This window comes from Anarhichas minor, unplaced genomic scaffold (genome assembly GCF_050575085.1).
Source record: "Anarhichas minor isolate MPS153535 unplaced genomic scaffold, ASM5057508v1 ptg000014l, whole genome shotgun sequence".
Taxonomy (NCBI): Eukaryota; Metazoa; Chordata; class Actinopteri; order Perciformes; family Anarhichadidae; genus Anarhichas; species Anarhichas minor.
In genome coordinates, this window is record NW_027466460.1 from 176,351 (window position 1) to 197,579 (window position 21,229).

At 42.3% G+C, this 21,229-nt stretch overlaps 1 protein-coding gene across 4 annotated transcripts in view; it reads left to right on the forward strand.

Moving 5' to 3' along the window:
• The window catches only part of klhl5 (kelch-like family member 5), a 59,792-nt gene that overhangs the window by 7,424 nt on the left and 31,139 nt on the right, over positions 1–21,229 (forward strand). For all 4 annotated transcript variants that reach the window (XM_076090981.1, XM_076090978.1, XM_076090979.1 and 1 more), the window contains exon 2: positions 1,178–1,241. The gene's annotated coding sequence lies outside the window, so the exon portion shown is untranslated. The remainder of the gene's footprint in view (positions 1–1,177; positions 1,242–21,229) is intronic.

Below are 21,229 nucleotides of genomic sequence, written 5' to 3' on the forward strand. Positions count from 1 at the left end.
TTTTTTTTCCATTTCAGCCAATTCCGAAAAAGAATAAGTATTTTTCCTTTGTACCGCTTGACTTGATCTCTGTTGGGTGTTTAGTGTAGCTCCGATTTTTCGGTTGGGTTCCTGAGAGCCTCTTATCTTGGCAGACCTGGGACATGCGCAGTGTCTCAGACAAACACACACACACACAGTGATGAGCATGGCTGGCAGGTACAGCCTTATCTCCACTCCGCAGCGGCTCGCCTCTCTCAGAGCTCAGTCGGCAGCTTAGAGCGGGATGGAAGCAGCAAAAAACAAAAAAATCCCTTTTTGTTCAGTCAAAGCTGCTTGGCACTTGGAGCATCTCCAAATATCTTTGAGCGGATGGCTGAAATGTATTTACCACTGTATTACCTGTGATCATTGACAGAGTTGTGGCATAAACATTGGCTGTGGGAGGTGCTTATGTCATTGTCTCCCCCTGCTGAAGTTTCCTTGAGCAAGACGCTACCTCCCTCCCAATGAAGCTCAGTGTGAGCTATTGTGTCTCGCATCTCAAGTTACTAAACGGATTGTAAACAATGAGCAGCACATGGAGAAGGCGCCGTCAGATCGACAGCCGATTGGGTTCCGAGTTTGAAATGACTGTAAACTGAAAAGTCGGACAAAACAAAGCCTTTGAAAGCCTCAGGCCTACCAAGTGATACATCCCTTAATCCAGAAAGTAATCACCCGATTATTCACGAAGAATATAATATTTAGTTGGCTGATTATCAGACTAAACCAGATGTTACTTAGCAACAGCTTATTTTGATTTAGGCAACCAACAATTCATTGAAGAAGTGACTGCAGTTCAACCATGATGAACTGATCAATTCAAAATGTTGTAGGTTGCAGGTTGTAAACAGCAGACCTCCATGCTAAAAATAAAGATTTTGTCTGTGTCTTTATTATCTTGAATGATTAATTGGATCTTTTAATTAAACTGATTGAATCCACATGTCCTGTCATTCAGTTAAATATATGAAATGTATAAAAAAGAAGAAAAGAGTTTTTGTCCTTCTTTTGTGAAGAGCTTCTATGTTATCTCACAGCTCCACACTGATGGAAGAGAGTCAAAAGATAACAGAGGCGGGTGAGACGCCTGATTCAAAAAGCTTTTATTGGCTGCGGTGATGGAGTGAAATTAAAGTGTTCCACTTTTTTTCAGGGGACCAGCTGGAAACACCTCCAGGACCCTCGAGCCTCCTTGAACCAAGGTTAGAAAACCACAGGTATGGAATCACTCTTCTTTACCCGTCGTGTGTGTGATTAATAAACTGCTGTGTTCTCTGGCAAACCAGCAGAAACCGGAAAATGAAACCTGCTTTTAGTCCCACACAGGAGGAGCTGAACTTTCAACCTGACTGTTTGCCAGAAATCTAATAAATCATGACCGGGGTTTATTGGGGGAAATCTCCTGCAGATGGACTTGGAAGATGTATATTGAAGATTCCCGGAGAGAGTTAGGAAAGACAGCTCTGATTTCAGGATGTTATCCCCCCCATTTATCACTTTTCTAGCAGGACAGCCTAAGTATGGGAATGTCAATTGGCTTGCTGGAGTCCGAGTGTCTGTTGGTCCATTCAGAGCAAGATATCTTGACTTGACAAATAGTGGCCAGATTGCTATTAAATTCTGTATGGATGATGATGCACAGAGAAAGATATTGTGACCCCCTGACCCTTCATCTACCACCACTATTAAGATTGATACCACTTCCATGTTTGTACGCCAAAATATGAAGCAGAAGCCAGGAGATGATTAACTTAACGGAGGAGACTCCAAGAAGTTAATGTGCTCAGCCAAGAAATAGTCCTGCACAAAACCGCCGGTTAAACCGCAAATAGGGGATTTCACGCTTGGGTTTTTGTATGGATTAAACCAGCAAATATTTAACATGTGGATTTGTGAGCTTTGAAGTGCTGGTAGGCAGGTTTTTTAACCTTTGGACGGGCCAGGCTAGCTGTTTCCCCCTGCTTTCAATATTTATGCTAAGCTAGCTAGATGGCTCCTATGTCATGATTAACGTACAGATATAAGAGTGGTATCATCTGTTGGCAAGAGCCATCCCTTTACATTTTCTGTAGATATCTATGACTTTGGCATACCGTCAGACCATCTGACTCAATCAAACCATAGACATATATAAGAAGTGGACACAGTCATTGTGATGTCACCCATTGATTTGTGGACTTTGGGTGACCGTGGCTAAGTGGAGAGCAGGGCCATCCTTCAATCAGAGGATCGGCGGTTCGATCCCCGGCTCCGCTAGTCGCATGTCAATGTGTCCTTGAGCAAGACACTTAATTGCTCCCGTAGCTGTGCCTGCGGTGTATAGATAGACACTGAATTGTAAGTCACTTTGGATAAAGGCGTCTGCTAAATGACTGTAATGTAATGGACTGCTGTTTTGAAGCCTCGAGTTTGGAGATTTGGCGGATTACGGCCGTCGCCAAGCCGGTTTTTTTCCGCAACCAATGAACGGAAGTTGCCATATTTGGAATGTGGAGGAGTGACGTAGAGGCGCCGTATACGGCTCTGGTAGCGGCAGCGACCTGTCAATCACAGTAAGCCCGCCCTAAAGCATACTCTGCTTTGGTCTATTAGACTCTAAATGGACCATCATTTACTAAATGAACATCATGCTGTATTGAATACGACTTGAAACTAGAGATTGAGACCATAAACTCATGTTTACAATATTTACTGAGGTAATAAATCAAGAGAGAAATAGAGTCATTTTCTCATAGACTTCTATACAATCAGACTGCTTTTTGAAACCGCGGAGTCACAAGACACTCCCGCTTTGGCTTCACTTGGCAGAACTGGAGGTTGCCGCCTGAATCAAACATGTGATTTGTCCAGTAGTAAGCAAACAGTAGGCATCCATCACTTTTAATGCTGCCGTCAGACGCTCTAATGATGAACACAACAGTGCTGACTGGGTGAGAAGTGTGTATATTTGTGCGTGTGAAAGACAGACAGAAGACGGATGTTCTCCTCAGCATTTAACTTCTCTTCAAGTAGTTTGCTGAAAATGAACATTAACCATGAATCCTGTAAAGGCGTCACCTCAGACTGAAATCCCCTGAGAGATACTGTATGTGGACTATTTTTGGAGCTCTGCATTACTGCAGAATCTGATGCAGAGATTTGAGAGACTGAATGTAACAGCATGATGAGATTAGGGATTTAGGTACACGAGAGGATATTTAACAGCAGACTTGAGTCCGCAGGCATTAGGTGTTGTACATTTGATCCTTCTCGCCGTGCTCTGAATCCTGAGTATAATCCCTGGATCTGCTTTAAATGGACACAATGATGTTCTCAGATAGGCTGAAGCATCATTAGCTTCATTTGAAATTCTCTTTCATCCTTTACACCTTTTTTGTTTGTCTGTTTGTCTAAAACAGTCAAAGATGCTCCACAGAACTAATTAGAGGGTATTTGTCACCCACAGCTGTGGAACTTGAATGAGGTGAGATACTTGCTTGTTATCTTAGATATGGGTTGTACTTTTGACACATTTCTTAAGGTTTCCTTTCATGTGTATTGTTATGACAAAATTTCACATTTATGGCCCATATTCTGGTCCCAGTTTCATAACTTGTGGTCCGTCTTTTATTTGTTAAGTGTTGGATTATATTAAATACATTGTTTTGATTTAGTATCTCCTGGGCTGCACTGATGTCGTATTTGAGTATTTGTGTGTTAGTGCTGCGGTTTTGGCAGCTTATCTTTCATACGTTGTCTGCCGTGACCTGTTTGACTTGTGTCTCTGTTGTTATTTGTCATTATGCGTGGGCGAAGAAAGTAGTTTCTCCTCCGGGACATAATAAAGTCACCTAATGTAATCTAAACTTGCTCAGCTCACATTACGTTTCACATTTTGCATCAGTCATGCAGCTGAATGAAAATTCACCATGCTAATGAGACAAGGAAAATAACACTCCAGAGCCCATTTGCCCTACATCTTCATAAATAAAACTGACAAATTCTCATCTGACTTCTGCAGACTGTCCCATCTTTTTAGCCAAGCCAGCGTCGTGGCAACATTGGTTGGTCTGTCCACCACTTTGGTGCTAAGATATCTCAACAACTGATGGAAAGATTGACATGACATCTTGTACAGACATTCACGGTCCTCAGATAATGACCCCCTACTGACTTCAGATTCCTCTGATCTTTTATCTAACGCCATCATCAGGGCAAAGTTTTACTTCTATCTAATGACATTCCCATTATCCTCAGCTGTATTCTGATTTTAGTGCTAATTGGCAAATGTATAAGCAAGTTAACACGCTAAACTACGTTTGAGAACGGTTTCCTGCTAACATATTGTAAACATAGTGGCAGTTTCATTATGTGCATGTTAGCTTCCTGAAATTAGCATTTAGCTCAAAGCATTGCTGTGACTACAGTGTTTCCCACAGGATGTTATGAGACTATGGGGAGTGGACCTCCAACTCTCTAGGAGGGTTTGGGGACATGCTCCCTGGAAGAAAGTTATACATTTGAAAGTTAAATGCAACAATCTGGTGCACTTTGAGAGCAAAATTAAAAGGCTATGTATGAAGAACTTTGTACTCTTGTAAAAACGTTGTGCTCTTGTTCTAGCAGTGGTGGAATGTAACTACGTACATTTACTTAAATAGCCTAATATACTTAAGTACAATTATGTAACTTTATACATCGTTCTCCCATGTACAAACAGGGGAGACAGTTTGCAAACAAAAGTTACTCATTTTAACCATGATTTATTTTCTTTCCTAAACCTAACAAAGCGTTTTTGTTGCCTAAACCTACATTTTTCCGGAGTGGCGGCACATCATTTAACCAAAGACAGCAGCACCACAGGCCGATAACCATATAGGAATATATGGTTGGAAAGAAGGCAAACATCTCTATGGTCAATATCTCCAAAACTAGGCAACTCACACCAAAATCTAGATTGATAAAAGCTTGACAGTTAAGATGAAATATATGGATTTTGGGGTGAACTGTCCTTTTAATATGACCAGAATGTACAATAAGACAGAAAATACCTAAAGCGGCTAAATGAGGTAGAGTTTTTAGCAGCTAAACAGCCAGATATTTCCCTCAAGCTTAGGTAGAGACCAAAAGCGGAGCTAAAAGAGAGGTGATTCACCAGGTGACCAGAAACATAACTCCAAATAAATCATAATGTTGCTCCGTAACTTCTGCACGTGTAATTAAAGAACCTTTTTTTTTTGTAAATTCATGATATCAACTTAAAAGGTTCTAACATGTCAATGGTTGTGCTGCCCCAAATGGCCAAAAATAATCAGTAATTGCAAGTTAGATTTTCTCCTTTGGAAGCCAATTGTATTTAAAAAATGCATGTTTAAATGGAACGAGTAGTGTGCCCATTAACAGTATATTGACTTCGTCGAAGGTACTTTCAAATGATGGCAAACAAGTTGAAGGAGGGACGGATAGGGAAGAAATAGAGGTTGAAGAGGTAGGAGTAGGGAGCATGTATTTCCATTGTAAAGAGGTGGAGGAGGTGGAAGAGAAGGAGGAGTAGGAAGAGGAGGGGGAGGGAGAGCTGTGATTTAGCGCTGTGTCAGCAGTAAGGCGTCATCTGGCTCTCCAGAGACGAAGCCACTGTGAAACTTTATGACTCTTTATGGAGAAATTATGAGGTTTCACAAAGAGATTATCGTTATGCGCGAACCTTTAAAGGTGACAAAGCTTTCCAGACTCATCCTTGTCTTGGCTCTAATATCTCTGTCTGTCTGTCTGTCTCACTGTCTGTCTGTCTGAATCACTGCTTTATATTAGTCGTATGTGCTCTGAATACAGTCACCTTGAGTCTTTGTCTTGTCCCTTCCTCTGTGTTTTGTCCACGAAAAGAAATATGGAAGGGCCTCTCATGCCGCCTCTCTCTCAGAGTTTCAAGGTTTTAAGAGTCAGCCACATCTTTTCTTGTGTGTGTGTGTGTGTGTGTGTGTGTGTGTGTGTGTGTGTGTGAATGTATTGGGAGAAGCAGTGCTTCAAAGGATAGTGAAGTGGGCTAAAATGGGGGTGAATTTACAGGAAGCGCAGAGCCATCATGTTGCTGCATCTCTTTTGTATCCCTTCATGTTTCACCTTCTCCCTCCCTCTCTTCTCTCCTCTGCTGTAACCTTCTCTGGTGAGAAAATGCCATGTCAATAAAAGCTTTTTAACATGAGGAAAAATCAATGTGCTCCAATTGCACCTCTTTTCAAGCCTGCCAAACGAACAAATGGACGGTTCTGCTTCTGGTCGCTGGGTGCAAAATGCAGTTTTGGAAATCCACAACCAGTGTGTGGCCCTTTAAGATTCTGTTTGACTTAACATGAACACTTTAAACTTAGAAGTGCTTTATTGGTCACAACTCACGCCATCAACTTTTATTGTCCTGAAAGGGAAAGCAGGCTTGCAGGCAGTGTTGCAATACAAATGCATCATAAAACCAATAAAAACACAGTAAAAACACACAACTATAAAAGCTCAATAAAATGCATTATATACCCACATCAGTTGGTAAGATCACACAATCAATCTATCATTGAAATAATCAATCCAAGAGTCTTTGGAGTGATCACTCTGGAGTGATAAAAATATTTCCTTTTATATGAGTGGAGAAAGAAATGCAGCCCCTTTATTCCAGACACAAAAAAGCCACAAGCATTCAGTGCTGAATTTGTTGTTTTTATATCTATTCTGTACCTGCCGGCACCAAAAGCAGACATAGATGGCCACTAGTCGAAGCATCTATAGCTACAGAGATTTAAATTTCCCGAACACATTAAGAGTTTAAATAAACACTAATGTTGCCACTTGTTTTCTGGATGGATAAACGGACAACTGTTTGGTAACACGTTCACCAAAAAAACTTGAAAAGGTGGTGATATGTTAGCGTTGTGTTTACAGCTTGTTGCACTGCCTCCAAGTGGTAAGAATAATCAATTATTAATGCTTTAAAGAGACAGAGCTGCTGTGCGTTCCAATACAAATACTACAATACCAGAAAAAATATTAAGTCTGTCCCAATACATAGCATGTCAAATGCTGTATGCCGAAAAATACCAGAATGTCCTACTGCATTCAGTCGCATTTTGCAGTATGCAAGCCAGCATGCTTTTCTGGCTATTCTGACCCACAATCCTCTGCGCAGCGGATATACAGTATAGAAGCAAGAGGGGTCAAATGCAAGGTGCAATGTTATAACAATAGACTGTATATAAGAAGTGGACGTCACCATGCCATCTTGTGGATCGCCATCTTGTTTTTTTGCAACCATAAGTGACAGGAGAGGGTGGAGCTAAGTACTGCACGCTGAATAAGACACTTCCGCATTGGCTTTACTATTCAGACCCGGAGGTTGCCGCCTGGTTATGACGAAGTAGTATGTCCCAATTAAATGCATACTGATTGCAACAGGATGTATGTTGTAAGCAGCTGCAGTAAAAGGAAAAAGAAGAAATTTGCGAAATGGAACGCAGTGATTGTCATTACTACAGCCAGCTCCTAGCATTCATGTTGTCTGCACTGCAGTTTTCCTGCCACCATACCAACTCTCCTGTCATTGCTGATTCAGCCACTCCCTCCTGCACTGCAGTAACCCCTTTCCTGCCCCTTCCATCACCTGACCTTTTGCGCCCACATGCTCACCTGCTCCCCATTTCCCTCATTAGTCTAAGGTCCATTTCCACTGATTCTCTGCCAGATTGTCAAGGTTTCTTATGCCTTTGCTTTCTAGCCGTCTGCACCTGAAACTGAATCTGCTCCCTGTTTACCTGTTTCTGTATTTTGACCTGTTGTCCATTCCTGACCTGTTCGGCAGCCGTGTCTTCTTGGATTTGCTTGGCTGTTCGGACTGCAATTCCAACCTGTAAGCCTTCATCCATGCTTGACTGCTGTGTGTTTTGAGTTTGAGTCCTCCTCACTCTGTTGCCAGAATTCACCGGCTGTGACAGAGATTCAGAGAATTAACATGGGAATAAAGATATATGTAGGGCTGCCTCATCTTAATCGATTAGGGGACTAATCGGTGCTTTTGGTCTCTTTTTCTTTAGTTGATTAGTCATTCTTTATGCTTTATTCATGCTGAATGAATTATGTCAAAGAAAATAATAAACACATCTGTGGTAAACTCAGGATTTAAGGCTGCACTTTTGTGTGATTCTTTGTGGAGAAACTCAGTTTTACATACCTGTCGATTTAAATCAATCGATTAGCCGACAAAATCGTATGTGTGCTAGTTGACTTACAACTTCTTTGGCTGAGCACAGCCCTAGATATACTATATATTATTGCCAAGCACCATTCACACAGTTGCACGTTCACACCTGAAAACTGTCCAGTACAACCACAGTCTGATCTGCTGGCCACTGATTTGATTTGATTGTCCACCATGAAACAAATATGTCAACATCTGGTGTCGTGTTTCGTTAGCATCATGAAGTTATTTTTGCTAAAATTTCACTACAGTCTGAGAAGAGTCATACGTACACTGAATTTGAAATGAGTCATGTAAACATCATATTCCATTTGGATATTCTGAATTAGGCCTTATTCCGAATGGAGCATTTTCTGATTAAGACATGTGTGATATAACGATAATATTCGGGTTTTAAGAGCATTCTTTGCAAATGTAGACAGATAGGGATTTTTAAGGCATTTGTGACACACGGCCTCTTTCCCGTTCTAAACAAACCAACTAGCCAATAGTTCACAAAGTCAAAGTAGAGCAAGGACTTGGATATCAACATTTCTTTTGTACATGCGCAAATATCGCAACGTCGACTTTTTCAAGAACAGGGAATGAAAGAGAGAGGCTTATGTTAGGTTTTTAAGAACAAAGGATGAAGGAGCCTGCAGGCCGCAGGTACTCTTCTTCTGCGAGCTTCTTACTGCGCACGCGCATCAGAAGAATGAGCTGGACCCGGTCCAAAATTAAAAACAATATTTAATGTACTACACAAAGTTCACTTACAAACTGAATTAACTATCAATAGTAATGTTCTCGAGAGCAGAGACCACATACACGCATCTCCTCACAGTCCGGCGCGGCCAGTTAGCTGAAAATGAGAGCTGCAGTGATCCGAGGTAAACTCCCTAAAACATCGTCTTTTGTATCCCCTGAGAGTCGGAAAGTGTCCGACACTGTCATAAAACATGTGAATGACCCTCCGTGGCGATTAGTGATTGGCTTCATTTGAATTCTGCCCCCTCCCATTATCGATCCCTGAGCAAAACATCTTGGCTCCTCGCAAAACATCTTGAACTCCTCCTCTCCGTCGAGGTCAGTTTTGGCATTTGACCGTCCCACTGGCCCCATCCTCCATCGATGAGGTCGCCTCCATTTGCTGCTGCATGTCTGACACCTCACTCAGAATCCCTATCTGACCCTCAAGACTATTCTTAGTGTTTTAATACCTACAGTGACTATACTTCTATGATTTAATACATTCAATGAGTTAATATACTGTAACATATAATATCCTCTATAAGTAAGAATATTGTAAACCTATAATACATTCCATATGGAAACATATTGTGACTGACATATTTATTATTGTGACACTTCTACTCACCACTAGGGGTGTTATTAAATCCTACTAATAATGCATTTAATACTGAAATTCTCCACACTTATAACATATTTTAATGCAAAAGGAAAAATGGCACAAGTGGCTCCGTTCCACTTTCTCATATTTTGAAGTGATAAGCGACATGTTTGGGTTTTACGTTATTTAGCATATGCACGACTGCATTGGAAATGGGAATATTAATGGAATATTAATTTTCATTAGCCATGTATACAGCTTATTAGGAATATCGTGTTTTTCGGAATACCGGGCAAAAACCCAAATATTTGGTGCACGTAAACAAAGCCACAGTCAGTGGATGATCAGGGTAAAGATGATCTAATGCACAATGTCGCTCTGTGTGGTTTGCCGTGCTGCTGGTTTTGTTGAGGTTTGTTTGCGTTATTTGTGCTGTGATTACCCTGCTATTTGTGGATCTTTTTAAGCACATATACCGTTAGCACTTGATAAAAGATGAACAAAACATTTCTCTCTCTCTCTCTTTCTCTGCCATGGTTTGTGTACGGTGCCGTATCACTACAGCTGACTATTCTTGTCACGTCTCAGAGCGGCTTGTACAATGTGAATAGAACAAGCCTCCCATCTAACGTTCTAATGGAAAGCAGCACACACAAACACGGTTTCTCATGCATGAGATCAAATGTTATTTTGGGAACTCTATTTTGGGATAATGTTATTCAGGGGTTTGTTAGAAAGAAGGAGTGAGCAGGTGTTTTTGGGGGAGAAAGCCAGCTGGTAGGTTTGACATTTCAGTGACATTGGATTTTCTCGCATTTTCTGTGAAACTCTGTTTTGTGCTTTAGATCAAATAAATATCCTATCATACAGAGAATGCAGGTTAGTTCTGAATTGTAATTTGTAATTGTTTTTGGTGTGAATAATTATAATCAAACATCAGAGAGAACAATCAAGCGTAAGGGTTTCATCGTGTCTCTTCGGACACACACACATCCCAAATGCCCTTCTGTCCTTCGATGATTTAATTCATTCATTCATTCATTCTTTCTCTCTCTCTCTCTCTCTCTCTCTCTCTCTCAATAAACCAGAAGCATGCTAAAAGCTCCCTACTGCTAAAATATGAAGTACCGATGGCCAGTTAGTTATGAATTGATAAATTGCAGTGTCAGCGGTCTCTAAATGCCCCCCCCCCCCCCCATCCTCTAGTAATTACCGACATGGTCTGCTGCTGCCTGTTCCTCCTCTCTGCTGATTCTTACACTAAAAGCCGTGCTCCTTTTAAGCTGCACTTCGACACAAACTTGCTTTTGGATGTCTGAAGTTTAGTTTTAGGGGTTGTAAGTGGAAGCGACCTCGAGTAAAAAGAGGAATTATTTCTAACCTTATGTAAGAACTAAATAGGTATATTAGAGCAAACAGTGAAAGCATCCAAAAGCTTCCCAAATAAACTACAATTTTACATTTCTGGTGTGTTGTCCTGCAGTACGGTCCCCTGCTGCCTTTCCTTGTCCTCCATCCTCCATGTGATTTGTCCATCTCCTCATCTGTATACTCTGTAAATAGTCAAAGTGGAATGACTCATTCTTCTAATAGTCCACAAAAAAAACAGCCATTGCAGTTTTAATATAATCAAAGTTAACACACATGATACATCGGTAAAACAAATCATAGTGTTCTGATTAACAGCAGCTGTTTGGTTATTGGCAAGTTGCCCCTGTAGATATACAGTGAGCTGCAGGTAATCCGGGGGGATCATTCCTGTGTGTTTTCAGTCGGCCTTAGCGACCAGAGTTTAAAATAATTTATGTAAAATTTAGATTAATTTGTAAAGCTTAAGGACATGCATTGTTTTGTTGGAGTCTGTGTTTTCTGAGTCCTTTATAGAGGTGTGGAGTGTATAATAAATTACCCTTTTGTAAAGATGGACACAATAATGTGGATAAGAGTTTGGAAAATCTATAAATACATTTCTGTTTTGTTATTTTGTCATTTAATTTACTGGTGCTCACTTTCCTCTCAGTCTCCTTCTGTTCCAGTCAATGATTTTCTGCATTTGTGCTCAACTGATAAGTTTTCTCTCTTTATGAAAGATGTCATTGCAAAAAACAAATATGTAAAAGGAAACCTTTTGGTCTTTGAATCTGGAAGCATTTAAGAGACAGTTTGCTCTTTAAACAATGCATTTTCAAATGTATATTATGATGCCACACAGGTGATACAGGTGTGATAATACTGACTGAGTAGTAAAAAGGACTAGTAATCAATGACCGTGTGAAGGGGAGGTCCGCCTCATGCTGGCTGCTCCTTCTCTTGGCCATCTCTTTTCTTTTCCTTCGTCTTTGGAATGGCCAAAATAAAACACTGGGGCATCACTTTCAGACACTCGCGCTAAGTGAGGAATTGATCCAGAATTGATCGAGTGTCGACTGGCTGACTAATTACTTTAAGATTGTGACCCCTGGGCCGGGATTGGTTCGCCGACATTCAGGTACAGAAGCTGCCAGAATTGTTCTGCGTCTTTCATCGCTATTATAATATTCATTAATCAGCTTTTAATTCTCCTCTTTCACCTTCGATTTCTCTCTCTGTGTATTGCCGTTCCGTTCCTTCTGTGTCCCTCTGTTGCCTCATAGGTTTATGGATCAATGATGGTTGGGCGGGGGAAAGGTGACCTTCCTCCGGCTGACCAATCAGAAAGCTTGCTGGATAGAGCGCTGCCTCATCCAAAGAATAAAAATGCCTCTCAGGCATTGTCTCTGTCTTTCACACTATAGCAGCAGAGTGGACCAGAGAATTACACTAGAATCTCCATTTGTGTGTGTGTGTGTGTGTGTGTGTGTGTGTGTGTGTGTGTGTGTGTGTGTGTGTGTGTGTGTGTCACACTTGGGGATAAAGTTTTACCAGCTGATTGAGGATGGCTTGTCTAATTGGGGAAAACTGGTGTCCTCAATTGTTTGCAACTGCCTTCAGCACAAATCGGTTTCTGTCTCCACTGGGGTAAAATTAAAGTCGAGATGAAATGAAAAATGATTTTCTTCTTCTTTTAGATCACATCCTCGGCCATATTATGCAGCTGTATATTTAAAAAAAATCTGTTTCTTTGTCTTCCTATATCAAAATCAAATGATCTTCTCTCCCTCTTAAACAAAATATGAAGTGTGCTTACATAAGCTGTATAATTTCAACCAACCTGCAAATTTTAGCATTAAGGGAGGTGTGTGTGGAGCCACAGTCCTCTGTAGCTTCATATATCGCAGTCATGGATGTAAGCATGCCCACTTTTCAATGAACTGCGAAGGATTTGATTTAAATTCCTCTTGTAACTGTACACGACTCAAATATTCTGTTTAACTGGGGAACACGTCAGTACAGGAGCTAAAGACGCTCTGACTTCTGTTTCACTGGGACGTTAAGATTAGAGGTTAAAGGTACAATTTACGGGATTTAGAGCATTAATATAGCAGCAAAAACTATTTTCTATGTAAATATATAGAAGGGTTAATGTTTACCTGTGAAGAGAATGAAGCCACGTCTTTGTGGAAGCATAGCAACCCACCCTCCGGTTCCCCCTCAGGTACACTGTTAGCACTAGCTTTTACTGTGTTGCATTGTTAGAGCCGTTAGCTGCGAGCTGCCGGCTCAGCTGTTTAGAGGCAGTAGATATACTCCCAATCTCTAATCTGGCATAATGAGACAAGACAAAATATTTAACGTTAACGTAACTCCAGTTATAAGTACATGAGTGGCCCATCGTCACTCAGTGTCGCAGAGATAATGAAAGACTGCCACAAGAAGTTATAAGGTGATTATTCTTGTTCATTTGCTACTTTAATGGATGCCTCAGTTTTCTTAACATTTCCCGGTCAATGTTTCAAAGCTTCACAGTGTCAAGGGACCGACTGTACCAACACCTTTCTCTCTTTCTCTAACTACGCTTTCATTTCTATGGGAGCGATGGGCTGTGATTCGGTTGTGGCAGCAGGGCAAAGTAAATTATTAAGGCCCTCTCTTTATTTGGCCGTAAATGCTCCCTCCCTCTCTCACTCTCTCTCTCTCTCTCTCTCTCTCTCTCTCTCTCTCTCTCTCTCTCTCTCTCTCTCTTTCTCTTTCCATCTCTCTCTCCCTCGTGTTTTGTACTTCCTCTGCTCCCTCAACACTCAGCCCATTTAGGAAGAGAGCGAACAGGAAAAGAAGGGGGGGGGGGGGGGGGGGGGGGAAGCCGAAAGGGAAAATAACACAGAGACAAATATGGTTTGTGTAGATGGACAGAAATGGAGAAAGAATGTCAGTAGGGAAATGGGGAAAAGAAGAGCTATGGAGCATTAGAGAGGAGTGACAGAGGGAGTGATGAATTGCAGAGCAAGCACATTGCTCTCCTCCACCTGCCACCTGCCCCACAAAGAGACCTGAATGCATCATGGAAGAGCACACACACCTGCGCTTTATAGAGACTATTTGCTTGTGTGTGTTTACAGTTGATGTATGTGCTTGCAAACGAAAGCAAAGAGACCAGTTGCGTTCCGCTGTCATTAGAGAGCTGTTAAACTGCCGAGTGGTTAAGGGTGGAGAGGAGGGAAGAGAGAAGGGAAGAGAGACAGTTGCCGACAGAGAAAGAGAGGGGAAAGAAAAGAGTTGTTTTCATGTCCATCAATAATTCAGGAAGTGTATTATCTCCTGTAGTGTGCAGCTGCGAACATCATGCCTCAGCGATTTCAGCAACGGCAAACAACCCGACCCGCGCATGTGACACACACACACGCACACACACACGCACGCACGCACACACACACACACACACACACACACACACACACACACACACACACACACACACACAATCCCTGTATCAAATTTGATAAATCTGGGACAGCAGTATTAAAAGAATAGAAAAACATTTTGCACACAGAGGTAATTTGTGTAAATATATGATTCTTGTTGTGAGGAATTCTTTTGAAAAAATTAGTGGGTTGGTTATTAGTGTACTTTTAAAATCTGTTTCTGTTTTGAATCTACCAGCACATACTTAGCATAACTTTACACTGTTCCATGAAATATAATTGCACCATCTCTTTGTGCTGATGGCAGCTAATCTTCTGACTTTCTCTTCTCATGGACATGACTTTTTTGTTTAAAGCTGCTCAAATTTTCATATTAACAATGGATCAAATGGCTATGCGCAATGTAAAAGGGGTTGTTCTATACTGATAAACACACAGAGAATTATCATTCTTTTGGTTAAAGGGGCGGGCAGCAGCTTTTGGATCACTCTTACAGGCAGCTGTTTTCAGTGAAAAGGCATTGATAAACCCACTACCTCCTGCCCAGCACCAAACAGCCCACGGATCAAATTAATTTGAACATAGCAGAGCATTTAGCTTCTAAAGAGCCAGAAAGATTTTTTCAGGGGGAGGTGGAGACCAAACCAGAGCTAGGAAGAGATCGAACATTGAACTTACATTCAAAAATGTGGCCAAAAAACATGACTAAATAAATAAATGCAAACATAGCTTTGTGTCTGCACAATGTGTTTTAACTGTTTGTTAACAGTCATGCTGCATGATTGACATGACAATTATAGCCCAAAAAAATCTATTTAAAATAATTTGTTCCGCACATTTACTGTTGGGCTTAATCAAGTTCAGTTAATGTATTTAATGAGCATAAACACACAAAACTAAGAGATGTTGACCAACACGCTGAACAAAAACAAACATTTAATTGATTAAAATAAAAATGTGTGATGTGAAGTTGTGATGCGGTTGGAAAATAATTTATATTTGTGATGATATGATTTAAAAATGGTAACAGACAGAGTAGAGCTGACAGTGGAGAGTGAACGGCAACAATGGGAAAGGCTTGATCATCGTGGAATGGCAAAGAGGAACTGATCAGAAGTTTTAGTAAATCGGAGTTATAAGCTTTTGCAAATCAAAGCAATGCTTTCAAAACAAATTAAATAATTCCAAAATCAGTTGATATTCCACTGGTAAAAGATGAAGGTACAGGGGAGATTTCTTCTCTCCTCTCGGTACCAGTGAGGAGCCTTGCTGCTACATTTTAGATGAGCTGTGGTCACGACAATAAGGGTTTATATTTTCTAGCAGTATAATATCCAAATTCATGCTTCGTATTTCGCGGATCGATAGGAATAACCGCTTGAGCAGGGTTTTCGTGCTGCTTGGATATTGTCTGATGGACTCATGTAGCCATTGTTCCATTTGCCGCTGCCGCATGCTGCTGAAGAGCACAGTGTGATTTGTCGGGAGTCATATAATCTCTTAACATCTGCTCATAAACTTCTGTTTGTCCTGCAGTAGCAGCAGAATTAAATGTCAGAGTTGAACAGGTGCGCACACCAAGGCCAAATGTTGGGCCCCGACAGATCAATAGCTGCCTGTATACCTGCGAAAGATGTATATGTGGGTGTGTGCTTTGGGCGGGAGCTGATATGACAGGAGTTTGATTAGACTGGATAAGAGCCAGAAGCTTTTTTTCAGCTGCATCATCCTCCTCCGCGGCCGCCTCTTCATGCTCTGGAGTTCCTAAACAGATGCACAGCTCGACAAATGTGGTTAAATTTGGCAGTTTGCATCCTCCATTCTCCCTCCCTGCTTTTCTCCTCTCGGGCAATTAGAGAAACCAGAGCTAGAAAGCTATTAGAGAGAGTGTGTGTGTGTGTGTGTGTGTGTGTGTGTGTGTGTGTGTGTGTGTGTGTGTGTGTGTGTGTGTGTGTGTGCCCAGGTGTTGTGCTTTAAGGCAAAAACTATTTTCTCTACCCACAGCAACAGGCATGGATCAAAGTAATTGGACAGTTTGGTCCATACTTGGGCTGTCCAAAGCCTTGTGTGCATATGAGTGTGTGTGTGTGTGTGTTTGTGTGAGTGTGTTTCTCTGCCTCCCAGACCTCGTATCGAAATACTCACCATACAGCACACATCTTTTTAACTACACACACTAGAAAACATCTCTTTCTCTCGACATTTGTGTTGAATAAAACATGGCAGTAAAAGTGTGTCAAAGTCTCGGTGCAGACAGAGCGAGATGGAAGGTTTCTGCTCCGATACAATATCAGATAGAAAGTGTGCACATGCTTCCTTCTGTTAGGGCAAGGCATGGATGTAATTGTGGGCAGTTTTGGGTGTTTTGATCCCTGGCTGCTCTGTTTCCATCTCTCAGATCACACAGGCTTTCCTTTTCTTTCTTTCTCTGTCATTCTTTCTTTTCCTCCCACTCAATCTATTATATCTGCTCTCAAAACCCCTCTACTAGTCACACACACAAGACACACCTAATTAACGCTGGTCTGTCTCAAGCAGTAGATCTATCTCTGGAAGGGGGAGGATAGGGAAAATAAATGAGAGAACAAGGGTAATGGAGGGCAGAGAAGTGGAGGAGGACATTAGCAAATGGACAGAGGAGGTTATTACAGGATGTGATCAAAAGAAAGAAAAGGAGGCATTAAAGAAATGGACAAGTCGCTCCACTGATCAGCAAGACAGAGGCACTGTTCGCTCTGACTGTTTTGTGATTGAATCCTCCCCGTGAACTTAACTGCATAGTTTTCTGTCTGATGAAACACAAATGCGATGAAAAACTATTTAAAAAAAGGGAGGGCTGGGGGAAGAGCAGCAAAGAGAGGAATCTAAAATTTGCTGGATTGATGTCAAGTTTTCTTTCATTCTTTCATCTCTCCTATTAGTTACTTCTCGGGAAACTGGGACAATGTCATTTCTGGAACCAAAACACACACTCCCTGAATGCAGATCCCAATGTGTGCACACATTGTAACAATTTATTTATGTCGGCATGGAGAACAACGATACAAGGACACAAATATTAAAGGCGCCGAAATCATAGACCTGTGACAAAGGTTAATGGACTTGTACTTGCCTTTCTAGTCTTCCAACCGCTCAAAGCACTTTACACTACATGTCATCATTCACTAATTCACACCCATTCATACACTGATGGCAGAGGCTCTCATGCAAGGTGCCACCTGCCCATCAGGACCCTAAATTAATCCGCATTCATACACCGATGGCACAGCCTTGGGGAGTATGTGGGGTTCAGTGTCTTGCCCAAGGACACTTTGACACTGGAAGACTGGAGGAGACAGGGATCGAACCACAGATCTTCCCATTGGAAGAAGACCTGCCCTACTTCTACTGGTATAAGTAGCAGTGTCTCCTTCATATATGGCGGCTGCCAACACATCACAGTACTTTGCAAGCTGTTTAGCCCTCTTTTGCTAAAGAGGGCTGCTAAATATGAAAAACAAGTAGTCTGCACGTATAACCACAACCGGATCTCACCTGACATCTGATACTGACTCACCACGCGTTAAACTAACTCCAATGGCATCATTATTAAACGGTCAGAGCAACTGACGTAGTACAAAGAGCGAGATAGTTCGTACAGGGGGGTGGGAAGGGAGGTGGATGGATCAAACGAACGGAGGACTTTTGTCCAGAAGACCACTATTTATGTCCCTTGCAACTAAAATGTTGACATTTTGTCCCATCAGTTGTAAGTCCCATCAGTTGCTAGTCATATGACTCGTTCGTCAGTCAAATAACGTTGACTGCGCTCTTTTCTTAAAGCCTGACTGAGTGGTTTTGTTGCCCAAACCTAACTTCCTGTGAAGACAGAAGTTTTTTCTGAAAAGACATTATGCATGTAAAGAGTGGAAGATGACACACCATTCGTGGGCTATCTCATCCACGAATGACGCTAAAGGGGAATCAAGAGCGTCATAGTTTGAAGCTTAGGCCAGTATTCTGCCATTACGTGCTAGGTACTCTTTGAGCGCAGTGTTCTTGAGTAATGAGTGAGACACAGAATGATCAGCATAGGGAAGACATGCAACTTTTAGTCCAGTCCAGTGTTGATACTGATGTAAATCTATAAGAGTTCGCCGAATACCTGTAGATGTTAGCGTGAGACTGTGTCCTGAGACAAGGGGGTCAGTTATAATGTCCTCTGAGACCGTCACTTTTCCAGATTCAGAAAGCGCCCACTCCAGTTCGGACACAAAGGTCATTCAGGTCCGGCCAATCTGACCAGACTCCAAAACCAGCAGAGTGGGTGTTGAGTTGCCCGCAGGGTATTCTTACATATTCAAAGAAGTGGGGCTCTGAGTCCTGGGGCAGTAGAACTTTGCGTCTCCTTGGGTCCAGAAACCAGCTCCCTGACATCTTTATCATCGTTATCCAGAATAATTCAGAAAGAGGGAAGTCCGCTGGCTGGTTTAAATCCATGCCACGTTTAGTACCTCCATTCCTTACCACTTGGGAATGAAAAATAATATCCCGGGTCTTTTGTGTGTTGAGCCCAAACCACTTTCGCACTAAGCTCAATTCCTTCCCCTAAGCACTTTCTGTTGGGTATGGACTTTGGAGAACAGACAGTGCCACCTGTCTTCCAACTTCACAGTCAGAGGCAGTGGGCATCTGTCAATCAAGTCCAACCTGGATGTGAACTTAGACAAGACGATGTTTACTTGCTCCTTCCTTTCTCCTTCTATGTTGATTTTACGTCTAAGCTAAGTGCATGCCTCGTCTATACACGTAGGGGTTTTGCTGTTATTGTAAACAGAGCATTGAGCAGTACCAACGATTGCCTCCATTCCACCTCACATACACACAGACCACAGTGAATGCCGTCCTTGATCTGTGTGGCTCTGGTATTGACTGATGTGATGGAGGATAAGAGGGAAATTACCAGCTGAAGGTGGTCTGCGTTTTTTTCACATTAGACACACACACACACACACACACACACACACACGTGCAGTGCCTCTATGTGAGGACCATCATTGATATAATGTATTCCCCAGCCCAGGGGTCGGCAATCTGCGGCTCGCGAGCCGCATGCGGCTCTTCAGCCCCTCTGTTGCGGCTCCCTGAGTCTATTTGGATAGTAAAGGTTGCCGACCCCTGCCCTAGCCCCTACCCCTAACTTTACAGGAGAACCTCATTGATTTTACACACCAGTGTAAATCAGTTTACAGGTCTTTGGGAGTACCACTGTAAGAGTGAAAAAAATTGTATTAAACCATTTGTGATTCCAGAGTGCGCTGCGTTAAGACTGCTAAATTGCCTTAAATGATGACACTTGAGCAATGGATGGGTCTGAACCTAACTTTAACCTTAAATCCAGGTCTTGACCAAAGAGCCTTCTGAAGGTCCCGCCCAATCTCTGAACCTATCGGCTATCGGTCTGACGACGGATAAGCTTCAGGGGCAAAGGGGTTATATTTCTGGGGTTCCGGTGTAGCCAGCGGATACCCGGGCCAAGACGTGTACACCGGAAGTAGCCAGTTTGCAAGCCAATAAAAAGCGAAACCATCATCAGACGCTAGCCTGTGGGTTCCCTGTCTGCATTCAGGCCAATGAGTCCCGCCTTTTATGCTCTCCACACAGACTGCTTACATGCACAGAAACCGGAACGCTTCCAATGCCACCATTTTGTCCAGTTGCCTACAGATTTCTACATATGAATGCAGAATCTGTTTGTAAAGATTAGGTCTCGCCCATAAGTAAGGGATATTGTTCCAATTTTGCAAAAATGTCCTCACTGCCAAGGTCTGAAATTTAAATGGTCCCCACAGAGATAGACTTGCAAGCAAACGTACACACACAATTAGAAGCACATGGTCAAAACATTGGTCTCCTTCCACCCTGCAAGCCCTCCTGCCTGTGTGAAATACATTTTCCACTCGATAACATTGAATATTGTGCCTCCAGATCAATTTAATTGCAATCAAACACTCCCTGTGATTCTCGTTCATTCGGGAGGAGCCAGCGTGTCGATGTGGAGAGGTAATTATTTGCTTGGCCAGTCTGAGTCTGCTCTGAGTCTCAAGGACGCCTGCAGCTATACAGTACCAACCAGCACTGCTATTACACAACGGAAACAAGCGTGTGTGTGTGTGTTTTTGTCTGTGTGTGACAAGATCCGTGACTTGAATGAAAGTGTGTCCATGTGTTTTTGTGTGTATGCATGCAGAATGTATAGTGGATATATGGCTCATATTTGTCAGAGCTCAGTGTGTGTGTGAGTGTGTGTGTGTGTGTGTGTGTGTAAGTGGGCAGGCATATGCGAGTGTTTGCACACAAGTCGTGATGTGTGTATGCCTGCAAGCCTGTATGGCTCGTTCCGGCGGGTTTCCACCTCAGGGAATAACAGCCCCACCATTACGTGCACACACAAACGCACACATTCCCTTGTGTGTCATAGTATAGTAGCGGGGATGGGGAGCAGGAAATTGAGGTTGGGGAAAGAGATTGTGGAGAAAGGGGGGAGAGTGCGGGCGGGGAGGAAAGGAGGGGAGAGAAGATTTCAAAACAGAGCACAGTGGAAAAAGAAGACAGGAAGAGAGAGGAAAGGAAAAAAGAAAGAGAGAGGGAGATCAGAAGAAGGCCATTGGAGGATGAACATCAGTCATGACAAATGAGCTGATCATCACAGACAGGCCAGACAGATAATGTTTCACTTTCTGGCCCTATAAAATCATTTTTACGACAGCTCTCCCCAGACAGCTGCTACCTGTTTTTATTTGGCTCTGGATTCGTGTGTGTGTGTGTGTGTGTGTGTGTGTGTGTGTGTGTGTGTGTGTGTGTGTGTGTGTGTGTGTGTGTGTGTGTGGTTGAATGCTTATA